At 44.2% G+C, this 13056-nt stretch overlaps 1 protein-coding gene across 3 annotated transcripts in view; it reads left to right on the top strand.

The window, feature by feature from the left end:
- The window catches only part of Fhit (fragile histidine triad diadenosine triphosphatase), a 1412380-nt gene that overhangs the window by 632907 nt on the left and 766417 nt on the right, over positions 1–13056 (top strand). The window contains exon 1 of one of the 3 annotated variants that reach the window (XM_075987483.1): positions 7407–7493. The exons of the other annotated variants lie outside the window; for them this stretch is intronic. The gene's annotated coding sequence lies outside the window, so the exon portion shown is untranslated. Of the gene's footprint in view, positions 1–7406; positions 7494–13056 lie in introns of those variants that run through there. 3 annotated transcript variants of the gene reach the window in all.

Genomic DNA, 13056 nt, shown 5'->3' with positions numbered 1-13056 from the left:
TTAAGAGATGTGGTCTAGCTAGAGCAGAAATAAAAACCCACCCTAGTACTCCTGCATTTTATCTGAAGCATGATATCTCCTGTTGCAGGAGGCTGCTAGACATTTTCTGAGTCATTACTCAAACGACTCATGCTCCATTTAGTGTGATGGGATACACAGAGAAGGGGCCGGATCCGGACAACGGAGCAAGTGACTAGGCAGAAGGTTTTGCATTTCCTTACCTGGGCTGTTCATTTGCCAGACATCCTCAGATGTCAGTGTTCCTCTGAAGTGTCAGGCTGACACTGGGGTGCATCTTCCTTTTTAAAGAAGCAAACACCAACATCTTCTTTCTCCCTGAGTAAGAAAAGATTCTCGGGTCCTACATTTCAGATTTATCCTTAACTGTGGTACTGCCTTAGCTGATGTGGCGAGTTTTGTCAGTCTTTTGTCTGTACATGCAAGTGTGTGTGTGTGTGTGTGTGTGTGGACACGGCTATGCCTATCCGAATACATACAAATGTGTGTATGTGAACTCATCTATGTCTATCCATGTATAAATGTGTGTATAGTGTGCTTATATGTGAGGGTATGTATATGTGTACATACACAGTTTTGTTTTAACCGTAAGCACTGGCTTCAACAGTTTCCAAAAATTACCAGTTCTTCCCGTGGGCGTTAACTCTGCCAGGAAGTTTTCATATAAAAATATGCTTACCCCTTTGCCATAAGGAACAAGTAAAAAGATAACTGCAGATTCATAGAAGGCAAACTAAGAAGCCATGGAACTGTTCCATTGCTACAATGAAACGCCACAACCAAGGCAACATAGAAAAGACAGCTTTTAATTTGGGCACCTGCAGTTCCAGAGAGTGAGTGGCCACCATGGCTGGGGTGCTGGCAGGCAGGCATGGCAATGAAGCAGTAGATGGGTGCTTATGTCTCATCCACAGGCACAAGGAAGAGGGGGGTTGCTAACTGGGAATGGCTGGGGCCCAGTGACACACCTCGTCCACATCCAATCCTTCCCAAACAGGTCACTAGCTGTGAACCAGACATTCAGATATACATGCCTATGGAAGTCCGTCTCATTCAAAACAGCACATATGCCAGGCTGCCTTGAAATAATATTAACGTTTATACTGTAAGATTAAGATTTCTTTCTTTCTTTTGAGTATTTAATTGATTTACCTGTAATTAGTTTCATGTCAAAAGATATATTATCAGAGCCGGGCGGTGGTGGCACACGCCTTTAATCCCAGCACTCGGGAGGCAGAGGCAGGCGGATCTCTGTGAGTTCGAGACCAGCCTGGTCTACAGAGCTAGTTCCAGGACAGGCTCCAAAACCACAGAGAAACCCTGTCTCGAAAAACAAAAAAAACAAAAAAAAAAAAAAAAGAGATATTATCAGGGGAAAGCAAGCTTAAGATATCTTTGCTAAGAATTGGCTCTTTTAAGAGGTGAAATGAAATTTAGAAGTGGCCGGGCGATGGTGGCGCACGCCTTTAATCCCAGCACTCGGGAGGCAGAGGCAGGCGGATCTCTGTGAGTTCGAGACCAGACTGGTCTACAGAGCTAGTTCCAAAACAGGCTCCAAAGCCACAGAGAAACCCTGTCTCGAAAAAACCAAAAAAAAAAAAAAAAGAAAGAAAGAAAGAAAGTAAGTAAGAAAGAAAGAAAGAAATTTAGAAGTGTGTCTTTATAAGGGCAGACACATACACAAATGTCTTGTAACTACCTTCAGTTGTCACAGAGTGTAACAAATTAAATATTTCATTCTCTTTTAATATTGGCACACAGATCAATAAGACCCATTTCCTTTGGTGTCGGCTGCTTTATTTTATATTAACCTTTGAACTTGTATTTTCTAATTCTTAATGCATATCTCATAAAAATGTATTCCAGCTAGACAGGGTGGAACACACCGACAATTGCAACACTTGGGAAACTGAGGTAGAAGATCCTGGAGTTCCGGGACAGCCTGTTGTTATGTAGAGCAAAACTCTGTGTCAAACAAATGTTTTCCTCATATAAGATAAAGAAAATTGTTTTCTCGTAAATAAAAATTCACAGAGGCTGCCAAGATGGGTCAGTGGGAAAGAGACTTTGCTGCCCCAGAATGAGGACAAAGTTTGAAGCCACAGCACCCACATAAAACACCATGGTACACATATATCTGTCACCCCGGACAAGCGAACTGCTGGGGCTTGCTGGCTGCCTGCCGGATTTCAGGGATAGATCCTATTTCAAGGAAAATAAATCCTCTTCTTTCCTGCACATGCTCACACACACAGACACACAGACACAGACACACACACACACACACACACACGTCTTATAAGATAAAGCCCATGTTACAATGGGCCAAATAATGCAAATAACAGTCACGTGGATGCTGTCAGGAGGACAAGAGGTTAGGTGCTCTCTGTCCTTTTCTGTGTATTTAAATGCCCGGTCCCTGCGCTGGCATTCCATAATAAAGTTAGAAGATAGGATACTTCTTTTCTGTCTTTCCCCCTAGGTGCCTACTGCTGGGCTGGAGCATGCTGGGAGTTAAGCACACTCAGCCTTAGGTCTCTGGGAGTTTAGAGTGATTCTCTCGCCTGTGCAGAGCCTGCCATGAAGCTGGCCTCACCCAGAATGGCTGAAGTAACTGAACTATTTATTATCAGCTAACCTCGGGAAGTGAGGGGAAGATTGAGATGCATTTCCACAGCTGCTAATGAGGTGTCTCCTGGGTCAAATGTCACTCTGAAGCTCACCTCATTAAGATAGCATTTTGTTTTCATAAATGTCCTGGGGTGACTGGACAATTATATATATAGTCATTCCATTGAAAGAGGTAATACGATCGCCAAGCACAATCAAATATTCAAGAAAGTCTCGGCACTGGCATCTTCTAGGTCTGCAAATAAATCCCTAAAGAACAGCCTGAGTGAGGTGGACTGTGCCTCTTTTTTTCTTACAAATCCAATTTTTGAATAATCTGAAAGCAGATTCTGCCATCAAATTAAATGCCCCATTGACTAAATTTTCATCAAGAGATTACCCGCTATCTTATTTGGTATACTTTCATTAAACATACTCCTGCAACTTCCAGCTGAGCGTTTCTGTGTTAGATATTTAATGGGCAGTCATAGGTTCTAAATTGTCCCTCTTGTTGTTGACCCACAACAGAGCATGGGGCACAAATTTGTGTGGGCATACATTAAGGAGATGGGAATCTGGGTGCATTCTAGACACCCAGGCAGCCTGTGTACTGGAATTTTAAGCACCCGTTGGGATGTATCTTCTACATTTGAACCATAAGAGTTTGTTTCCTAACTTGGCTCGATAGTCAGACCTTGGTGTTCTAAACTGTGTTTCTGACACGGTAGCAACCAATAGGTACTAGCGGAATGAATGAAGGAATTAGTGAGTAAGACAGTCGATCTTTGGGCCAATATTTCTCCTCCTATTTCTCTTCCTTCTATTTTTGAAAGGCATTATAGACATCTATTTTAAGGTAAGGAGCTACAACTTGGATATGCAGCTATCTCTGTCACTATATAAAAAAAAAGTGTGTGTGTGCCTATCCATATATGGATACAAATATGTAATTAGACCCAGAAGCTATGGGAAATGAAAACGATATAGGTTTTTTTCTTTTCCTTCAAACTCTCCAAGCTGCCTGGTAGGTGTGTATTAATAGAAATGGCTCCGGAGGGATGGTTTTCATCAGCCATCGTCTCTGTTCATAGAAAGCCCTTTTCCCATTACTTTTCTATTTTAAATCCGTCCCCTTGCCCCGGCTGATTGAACCTCTCTGAAATGTGCCAGGCAGAGACTCTCGCCTCTCCTCTCAGCTTGCAAATACTAGCGTCTTCACATTTTCATGGCCTTTTCTGAAACACAGACCTTTCATTTATGCTTCGCTCTCAACGGAAATAAATCGATTAACGTTGCAGCCTCCTGTTTGACCATGGACCTTTTCAAACAAAGCGCTTCTCTCCCGACGTGGCAAGAGCACAGATTGTCCCAGATTTCCCTATGCTCCAAGGACTTGGGGCGAAGGAACTGTTTTTATCATCGCATGTTATTGAATCCTAAAGAATTACCAGCTTTCATTTATTCCCATTGGCTTGTGTTTTTCTCTGCAGCCTTCCCGGGCACTGGACCCTTGGTGCTTAGCAACCTCTGTTCTCTCTCTCTCTCTCTCTCTCTCTCTCTCTCTCTCTCTCTCTCTCTCTCTCTCTTTCTGGGACCCTTCTTCACTGCTTCCTCATGCTTCGTTCATTTTCTATCTCCCTCCTTATCTCTTTTGCCTTCAGAATTTTTTTATACTTTTCTCTTCTTATATATTTTTAAATTTCAGTTTTACCTATTATATTCTTTTGTAACTTAAACTGAATTTTTTTAACAGTTTTGTACATGTGTAAATTATTCTAATTACTGTAACATCCACATTCTCTAATCTCCCTTTCCCTATGACCCCGACCTCCATACAGCTCGGTCCTAACTTCATGCCCTTCTCATTCTTTGTGTGTTGACATCCCTTGAGATTAACCACGGGATTTTGTGTACTATGAGTTTGCAGCTATCGATTGGAAGCTGGCGGTCTCCTCAGTGGGTCCGTAACCAAAGGCTGTAGCTTTGGCTCTTGCATAATCCATCAGTAGCCCAGAGTTGAGCAGGAAGAGGTAGCAGAGAGCCTGTTTTGTGGTGGATAAACAACCTGTCCTCAAATTATCGCTTCGGTGTGTATTCATGTCTAAGAGTTACTGCGTTCGAGTTCCCTTCTGATCTGCAAATGCTATCCCTGAAGACAGTTGCTCTCCACAGATACCAGTCTCCCGTTGGGCTGCAGTCTTCCCAACTCTTTTATTCTTTCAAATAGAAATCTTTTTTGATTACAATAAGTATTAAGGGTTTGTCTTCGCTGGGTAAGCCTGAGTCTACAGTTTCGCATGGAGTCTTCTTGCTGCTGGTTCTAGCACCTGCGGCCTTCTTAAACACAACCAGTGGCTATTGCTAGTGTCCACCTTTTTGGTGTTTATGGGTAAAAGAAATAGGAGTTGGTTGCTTGTCATCGAAGGACTTTGGCAGATGAATGTCAGCCCACATTTAGATTCCCCATCTCTGCACGTGCTGTTCTGAGACATGACTCTCCATGCCCAGAACCCTCTCCTCATCTGTCTGTATCCATGCACACATGATTCATCATCAATGCCTAACGATCAGGCTGTTTACATCTCTGGCAGTTCCTATAGACCTTCCTTCTTATTCTAACACTATTGCCATGTACATATTAAAATGCAAAATGCTTGGCAGACGGAGTTTTTGCATCTTCCCTTTCATTCATGAGTTCTTCATTCAAATGATGCTGTCTATCTAGGCCCTGTACTTGAAGCTGTCATGATGACATGGAGGCAGGTGGGTATCCCCAACCTCAGCAAGTTCACCATCAACTGTGGAGACAAGCCCATAAACAAGGGGAACACAGAGTGACGAGGGACAAGGACATGGGCATCCTATCTGGGCAGGGAGGGGTCTGAGAAGGCTGGGAATGTTCCATCTAAGCCAGGAGGAGGGGATGAAACAAGCTGATCACTGAGGCTCTTAGTGGGGATCAGCAGAGAAATTTTGTTTTAAGCCCAGGAATTGGGGCATGTGGGAGGGGGCCTAGGGTCACACTTAAGGAAGCCCCTGTATTCAAAGTGATAAATGTAGGAGCAAGCCATGATAAGCTAATATGAACAGATCACCCAAAGGAAGTTCTTTACTTTCAACCATTATCACCCGCCAGAGTAGGACTCAGCCATCGATAAATTTAATAGAGGCCTGATTCTCAGTGGTTTACCCTGAAGCAATACCTGGTTGCAAGAAGAACCACAAACTGAGATTACCTGAGCACCACCCAAGAACAGACCATCCAAAGGAAATGCCTAACGTTCCAACCGCTGTAGCTAGGATCACCTGTCAGCCAATCAGGGGTTCTGAACCTCAGAAATCCCTAACCCCTACCTTTACAACTATAAAAACCCTACTCTAACTGACCTGAAGCTCTCTGTTTATTCCAGTATGTTGGACATGCAGAGAGACTGAGTTTGCAAACTTGCATAAAATATAGGCTCTCTGGGACAATAAGGGACTCAGTCTCCTTGTTGGCTTTTGGGTGACTTCATGGATTTGGGCGTAACAATAAAATGGATCGTGGTGTAGTCTGATTAGATTGGTGTCCAAGCCTTGGCTCTTCTCAATCCTTAAGTAGCTACCCTGCCTAGCATATGTGATTAGAGAGATGCCAGGATTGCACTGAGCTCATTTGTGCTCCCTGGAACACCCTTTCAGCCAAGCCTTACTGTCTGCTGCTTGGGAGTCCAGCTGGCATTTAGATGGCACTGTTATCAGGGAAACTGAAGCCCCTTTTGGGATTCATAGCCTCATTAATAAGAGACGTTAGCCATGAACTCAAAGGGGAACTTGAGGAAGACTTTATTAGAATTTAGGGAAAAACAATGGGGGTGGGTGAGCTTTAAACTCCAGCAGGCAGCAGGGCAAGAGGGAGAGAGAGAGGCCATTTCAGTTCAATAGATTTGGGCTAGCAGCCACAGGGCAAAAGGAGAGGGGGTTTCAGAGCAAGAGTGAAAACGCCCAGGGTGTGAGGGAAAGCATTCTAAACCTTTGGCCAGTATCATAAAAAGGAATAAAGAAACGTAAAAACAGTAAGTTACTGTTTCCTGAGTCCTCAGAAACAGGCAGGCTGATGCCATGTGTTGTCTGAAAGAGCAGCAAGCATCTCGTGGAGAAAGGTTTCCGGATAGGACAGGCGCGAGTCTCACTGATGGGGTAATTGTTTCCTTAGGATAGCCTGAGAGGCCAGGTCTTTCTACCTAGAGCTAGAGTCGGAACTTGAACAAAGACACCTTCCGTTTTTCAAATAACTCGAATTCCAAAGCAGACTTTCATCTGTCTCCGGTGACCTGGAGGCTGGAGGTGGGGTCTCCAATTCAAAGGTCCTGTAGCCACAGGACTTTTTCCGGGCCCTACTCCAAATCTGTGGGGCAAGTTAGAGTAGAAAAAGAGGTATAGGGGAGGGGGGGATGGGGGCTAACAATTTCTGAGCTAAACCTCAAGCCTACATGGCCTGGCTGCTAAACTGTTGATTTTCCTCACACGAGAGACCGGAGCAGGAAGAGGCTGTCCGCAAGAGTTACCCCAGCACCCCTAGACTGCTTAGCTCGTGATTTATTTAGGAAATAAAACAGCGCCGTGAGAAGCTCGCAAACAGAAGTGAGCGCACAGTGGCATACCAGGAAGTGGGAGTCTCTGCTCGTGTGTGAGCCCGGAGAAAGGTCAGAATCGGCCCAGAGAGCGCGCGTTTGCCCCACCCCCACCGCAGCATTTAATTGGGGCGGCTGCTCTTTGATCTCACTTCCTGGGAGCCACAGCAGAGAATTGCCTGCCTGAGCCGTCCTCTGCTTCCTTGGCCTTCTCTACACCCTGTGGATCAGTCCTCTGCTTGGGAAACACAGGTACCATTAGTTCCCAGAGTACACAAATCCACCCTGGAGGCTGCTGGGATTGGACACCACTGTGGGAGGAAGCCTTTTTTTTTTTTTTTTTTTTTTTTTTGCAGTTACGACTCTTCTCTACTCCTGATGTGGCTTTGTTTAGGCCACTGGAGTCGGGGGAGAAAAATTGCACGTGCTTTTCAGCAGAAATTCAAACCTCAAAGATAAGCACTTTTGTAAAGGAAATGAAACACCCCGGGGGGGGGGGGGATGGCCGCCGGTGTTCTTGGGACTTCCCCTGGTGGTTTCCCAATGAAGTGTGGCAGCCTCATGACTTGGGTTCTTGTCAGTGGGGAAGAGACTCAGCTCTGCACTGTCGCCCTCAACAGCCTGAAGTCTTCACTTAGTCTTTTAGGGACCTCACCTCAGACCAAAACAGAATTTGCTGCTTCAGTATGAAAAAGAATTTCATGACTAGCCAGTATGAGAAGCCGTTAAAGATTGATTCACAGTTATTATGGCCATTTGGTGGTTATCGGTCTTAGGAGATGACTTAGAAGCGTTTTCTTTAAGACTGGAGAGATAGCTTAGGGAAGAGCACAGCCCACTTGTGTGTGGACCTGAGTTCAAGCTCCATTCATCTCAGGGGAATGATGACCCCTGTAGCTCCAGACAAACCAGTGTCCTCTTCTGACCTCCAAGGGGACCTTGACACGCTCGTGGGTGCGCATCCCCCCCAATCTAAAAATTTAAAAAGATGAAGGAACACTTTTCCTCTTGTATCTGTTTTGACTAGTGAGGTTGTAGGGTATCTCTGGGGGAGTGTTAGCTGGGCTCATAACCCAAGAAGGTAAAAACTAGACCCACCAGTATTGCACAGGAGCTTTCCTGGGGCCCCTTCCCTGTAGATAGGGTTTCTGGTGAGATTCCTAGGAAATTGCAGAAGGCCAGGAGCCCTTCCGCAGTTGCTAATTCTGCTGGAATGTTTGCTTCTCTGCTGGGAGGTGCTTCAGTCTTCTAGGCTGGGGCTCCTTTCTCAGGTCCCCATAATTTTCTGCCTTTGTGTCTTCCCTGCCCTGCCGTCAAGAGCATCATGCAAATGACTCCTCACCCCCTGAGTGCGGCTGTATTGCTCTAGCATGAGGCAAGTGTGGGGCAAATTCCAGCCTTGACCTTCAGTAGACTGTGGTACAAGTCCGGGCTCTCAGTAGCTTTGGGACTTAAGGGAATTATTTCATGTTGGGGACATCATGTGATTCACATTGGAGGATAATAGAAGCTACCTTGTATCATTCTCACAAGAATGAATGGAAAATGCTAGTCTAGCATCCCTCTGCCGAGCATCCATCAGCTGTGCTTGAAAAACTTTGCTGACTTCCTGGCTCTGGTTGTCCATTCAAGAATCCCTTTCCCTTTTACAGACTTAGGAACCAGCCAGTAATTTCCACAGTAAGTTATGGCAGGGACATGTGACCTAGGTCAAGACAAATTCTAAACCTTAGCCAAGATCCTCTTCCATCCGTGTGTTGTTCAACTTTGACTTATGTTCCAGAACATAGATGACCATTGCCATGTATGGAGAAGGGGGGAAGACACAAAGAAATGACCTGCCCCCGTTTGCTAGATGGCAGGTCTCTTCTTTCTATGCCTGGGCTGCAAATCAGGCCTGATTATCTTGTACTTGAAGGGGGAATTTAAGGAAAGCAAGTTCTCCGTCTAATGGACTTTACCTGGGGCTCTTGTTAACTTGCTTTCTAATCCTTTCTGCATTTTGTATTTAAAAAATACTTTCCTTCCGGCCGAGGGTACTTAATAGCATTTTGTGTAACTTCCCAACTCATAAGCTTTCTCAATGCCTTCCAAAGTCCGCTTTTCTTTCCTTCACATCCCCAGGACTACCGCACTTACACAAATGCCACTGTCCTTTGTTCTTCATCTTGAACGTACCCCAGGGGACAACTTTGGCGATCTGCTTTTTATTCCCAGTCTATATGCAAATTCCTGCATACTGTAAATTTTTTTCACACATTCTCCTCAGAAGCCTAAAGACTTCTGCATAATCTGTTCCTTAAAAGAAAATTAATTGATATTAATTAATCTTTTTCCCCTGGATGACATTTTTTCTTGATCTCTATGTTGGTAATACATCATTCAGTGTTCCTAATAACAGCTTGTGGCTGTGCCACTTATTCACTGGAGTTATTAAGTGCCCATAGTGTTTTTTCTCAGGATGTGCCTTACAGAGAAAAATTGCAGGTCTTGCTTCCCAGTCTTCTGCAACCTACAGCAGCTATGAGGTGTTCTGAGCTCTCTGGGATGAGTGCCCTTTTTACTTCCTTCTTGCTTGACAGTAATTGTGAATTCACTGATTCAGTCCAGCAGATACTTGTCTCCTCTGCATCCAAACAAGTATGAGGATGTTGAGGTGGGCTTTGTCATTGTTGTTACAATGTAGGCGTCACTTCTGATCCCAAAGGGCTGTCACCGCGCTGAGTGAAGTTCAGCTATGAAGGCTGAGCAAGAGCCCCGTTTGACTGCGTTGCAGATGTCAGGGGTGTAGTGCGTGATACCCTTCGTGGGAAGGGATTTCCCAAAGGAATCACGCATCACTAGCATCCTCAGTACCAGCCTAGAGCTTATGAGAAGACCAGCAAACTCAGAAACTACTGGAATCGTTGTTGCTCCCCACCCCTTTCCTGGTCTCTCCACCGCCGCTCCTGTTCACACGTTAGATACTCACAGGACTCCATACTCTGAAAATGTGTTCATGGTGAGAAGTTGATCATTTCACCTGGGTTAGACGAGTTGAAATATAATCCTGTAGGACACTTTTCTTTTTCTCTTCTTCATCTTCAGTATGGTTTTCTCCGAAACCTCTTTGGGGTTATGATAATGTAGACTCACCTTTATGTTAACCATCATATTTTTATTTCCATGTGTTTCCTGTCTAGTGCTTATAGTGGCCTTATGCAGTATTGCTCCCAAAATTCACTTGCCCCTTGAGGTCACCTAGGGAGTGTTAAAAATTGAGGTGATGGCTACACGCTGAAATCTCACATGCTAGTGAGTTAATAATATGCAAATTATCTCTCAAGGCGTTGCATTTTAAAGCATACACTATGGCCCATTGCTGTATATATACCTGTAATTCCAGCATACAAGAGGCTGAGGCAGAGGAACAAAAGTTCCAGGCCAGCGTGGGCTGCATTAACAGACCGGACAAACAAACGAAGCATCCCAGGGCACTAAACTACCAAGCATTTCTGTCAGGCAAATAGGGATGCTGAGAGTTAGAAACCAACTGTAATCTTCAAACACAGAGACAGCCTTACAGGTTTATTACTCCAGAGATGTGTACTCGGAGAAGTAATGATAGCGCCCTGCCTTCCCTCTCATCTTCACCTCTTGGTTCCTTCCCTGTACATGATCAATATAAGCTCAGACAAATTGGGGTTCAACCTGAAGGTCAGAAAAGCAAAACAACCATCCACTGGCTCTTACCTCTATCTCAGTCCAAAATGGCGACCCTGCCTTAAGGAATCTCAGAATGAAACTGTGACGGAGAGCTGTCTCCTCTCTTCTTATCTTCCTCTCTAGTTCTGGGATTAAAGGCATGTACCGCTACCACCCAATTTCTATGACAAACTAGTGTGGCTACTTTGATTAAAGGTGTGTGTCACCACTGCCTGGTCTGTAAGGCTGACCAGTGTGTCTATTTTACTCTCTGAACTTCAGGCAAGCTTTATTTATTAAAATAGAAACTATACTACCTTATCTCTCTCTTTCTCCTTCCTTCCTTCCTTCCTTCCTTCCTTCCTTCCTTCCTTCCTTCCTTCCTTTCTTCCTTCCTTTCTTCCTCCCTTTCTTTCTTCCTAAATACATGGGTATTAAGATAGATAGATGGATAGATACGTAGACAGATAGATGATAGGTAGAAAGGAAAGAAAGAGGATGAAGGAAAGGAAGAAAGACAGACAGATGATAGAGATACCCTAAATAGGCAGGGCTTCCTCAAGACAGAAAATTTCAGGATTTTCCTCCCATCTTCCCACAGATTCTCAGCAAGGCCTATTAACTAAACAATGAATCCAATTTGTAAAATAATTGGCTTTGAAATAAAATTCTCCTTTGGGAAAAAAATTCCAGTTCTTCCTTAGAATTCTGAAAGGAACTGGATTAGTTTTCTTGGGTGACCATGAGCTATCTGTAGAAGCACCCAGAAATAGAGAAATGCTGGTAGCAACATAAGCTCAGAGGCCATTAACTGTTCTATATCCTGGAACCTGAAAATAGAATTCCATTTTTTAAAAAAATATTGCCTGGAATTCTATCTTGCCCTTTGTCAACCTCCTGCTGAATTTGGTAGAAAATGTACACAAAAATAGATCAGCTATAGCAGGAGATACATTTGCGTTTGAGGCCCAGAACAGATATGTGCTTGGAGGAAATCCATATGTGCTGGGGACTGGGAGGGCGCGAGGCCTGGCTTTACCAGTCTTAGTTTACAGAGACAAGAGCAGACATTGGACTGGAAAGAGAGGGTCTCCGCCATGAGGACACATGAGCACACATCTTTGAAAGTGTGTTAAGTGGGATGCTGACTTCTGAGGATACTTTATCCCATGTGCAGCGATGATGGTGATGGCGTGGCGGCTGACCTCAGAATAACTCCTCCTTAATGAGCAAGGTCAAGGGGAGGAGCTCTACCTACGGCTGAAGAACTCTTTAGAAGCGGACTTTCTGGAGACTTAAAGGTTGGCTTCCTGACGTGAGTTCTTTGCTTCAGGCATTGGACTCTGTTTCTGAAGTGTCAAGAGGTCTGAAGATGATTCGACTCTCATTGTCAACTTTTGACTATGTAGCGTGGAAACTCAGGGTCTCGTTTTTAAACCAGGGTTTTCTGCATTTGTCTATGGAATTTCAACTACTGCTCATTTTGTTTTAAGATCAGTATTATTTTCCTCCTTCCTTACATCTATGCTATAATTACCCTGTTATCTTTCTTTTTAGGAAAAAGCAGGTCAGACTTTCATGGCGAGGAAGAGAGAAGTAGGAACTAGGCATTATGGCCGTTATCCATCAGCTCTAAGAGGTGTGGAGTTTCAAACTCTTTCATTTTGCATTTGGGGTCAGAGCAGTTCCAGGTAGACCAGAGGGCCTGGATGTTGCTTGGTAGTGTTATTACGCAGTGCTAGGTACTGGTTCTTCTAATCCCCTGTGCCCTACTGCAACTCCTCCCTGTATTCTCTCAACATCTCCAGTGCTCTTGCTTGGCTCTGTAGTCCATTCTCTTTGCAGGACGCAGATTCTGCTGCACCAATTTCTTAGAACTTTCTTTCTTAATTCACTCCAATGGATGTCCTGTCAATATAAGCAAAGTTTTAATGATTTAGCCCTATATCTGTGCATTTTATTCAAGCTTAGCTTGGATGAAGGTTTCCTTTAAAGGGTCTGGAGATCCCTCCTCCAAAGCAACTCTTTTTTTTTTTTTTTTTTTTTTTTTTTTTTTTTTTTTTTGCTCTTTGGTTCTCACGATTCTCAAACAGTGAAACCAACCAAAGAATGAGTGGACACTTTGTGGCTT

This window comes from Microtus pennsylvanicus, chromosome 10 (genome assembly GCF_037038515.1).
Source record: "Microtus pennsylvanicus isolate mMicPen1 chromosome 10, mMicPen1.hap1, whole genome shotgun sequence".
Lineage (NCBI taxonomy): Eukaryota > Metazoa > Chordata > Mammalia > Rodentia > Cricetidae > Microtus > Microtus pennsylvanicus.
Note: the sequence above shows the minus strand (reverse complement) of the source record. Positions and strands in the feature narration are given on the sequence as shown.